Source organism: Periplaneta americana, chromosome 11 (assembly GCF_040183065.1).
Source record: "Periplaneta americana isolate PAMFEO1 chromosome 11, P.americana_PAMFEO1_priV1, whole genome shotgun sequence".
NCBI classification, from domain to species: Eukaryota; Metazoa; Arthropoda; class Insecta; order Blattodea; family Blattidae; genus Periplaneta; species Periplaneta americana.
In genome coordinates, this window is record NC_091127.1 from 158,393,057 (window position 1) to 158,394,909 (window position 1,853).

Here is a 1,853-nt window from a genome sequence, read left to right on the forward strand (position 1 = left end):
CAAGTTTCACAGCCATAAAGAACAACCGGTAATATAACTGTTTTATAAATTCTAACTTTCAGATTTTTTGACAGCAGACTAGACGACAAAAGCTTCTAAACTGAAAAATAACACGCATTTCCCATATTTATTCTGCGTTTAATTTCCTCCCGAGTGTCATTTATATTTGTTACTGTTGCTCCAAGATATTTGAATTTCTCCACCTCTTCAAAGGATAAATCTCCAACTTTTATAGTTCTATTTCGTACAATATTCTGATCACGAGACATAATCATATACTTAGTCTCTTCGGGATTTACTTCCAAACCTATTGCTTTACTTGCTTCAAGTAGAATTTCCGTGTTTTCCCTAATCGTTTGTGAATTTTCTTCTAACATATTCACGTCATCCGCATAGACAAGAAGCTGATGTAACCCGTTCAATTCCAAACCCTGCCTGTTATCCTGAACTTTCCTAATGGCATATTCTAGAGCGAAGTTAAAAAGTAAAGGTGATAGTTCATCTCCCTGCTTTAGGCCGCAGTGAATTGGAAAAGCATCAGATAGAAACTGGCCTATACGGACTCTGCTGTAAGTTTCACTAAGACACATTTTAATTCATCGAACTAGTTTCTTGGGAATACCAAATTCAATAAGAATATTATATAAAACTTCTCTCTTAACCGAGTCATACGCCTTTTTGAAATCTATGAATAACTAATGTACTGTACTCTTATACTCCCATTTTTTCTCCAATATCTGTCGAATACAAAAAATCTGATCAATAGTCGATCTATTACGCCGAAAACCGCACTGATGATATATATATATATATAGCTCGAACAATGAGCAACAATCAGTGTTTTTAAAATAATTGTAGAGAGGGAACAGTTTGAGAAAATATGGCTTTTTTCGGCCTAGTACTTAGAAATTTATACCCTTTGTACCAGGCAAGCTAATGGTTTTGAAAATAAAATATGTCCAAGCATGTCTCAAATCAGCTGTATTTAATTCTGTTAATTGGTGCAACATATTCATGGTATTCATCACTTGCAGTTGTAATGTCCAAAAACTTCCAATTACAAACTGAATTAACTGATATACAACACTTTACAACAGCACTTTATTTTCTATATTTACAATGGTGCAATAATGTTATAATTTAGGAACTAGAATAACATACTACCAGTAATAAAGATCTTATAAAGCTGGCCCGTTCACATTTACTGTAAATACAGTACAGGTATTACTGTCAACAGCTACTATTACAATTACTACATTATCACCAGTAAGATTAAACAAATGAGATGCAAACATAATCCAAGGACGTAACCAAATATTATCACAGCAATGAAAGCATTAAGATAATATATGAAAACTGTAAGAAAATTTAAGTGAACATAAATATTACAGCTATATTTAAAATATCAAAGGATAATAATGTGATGGAAGAATGTGAACAAAACACTTAAAACAGCCAGTAACAATTATTCATTTAGTATTCAAGTGACAGGTCTGAAAATACCGACACCTAAGGGCATACAACCCCCAACAGCCATTGTTTTTTAATATATAGCATATAGTTAAATATTAAGTACCCACATGGTATCAATATCAGCTCCTCTGGTGGCAAATTATGAATTCCTAATGGTTGTCATTGCTATATATTTGGTTACCCCTCGGGACTGTGCATTTGTTTAACAATTTAAATTAATTTTAATTTAAACTAAACTACAAGTTTATGCAACCAATTCAACTTAAGAGTGTGCTAGCTGTATGTAACAATATTACTTAAGCAAATGAACGATATTCTTCGGATAAATACGGTATTATTAATGAAAAATGTTTATTTGAAAACTCTGCTTATGCAAGGTA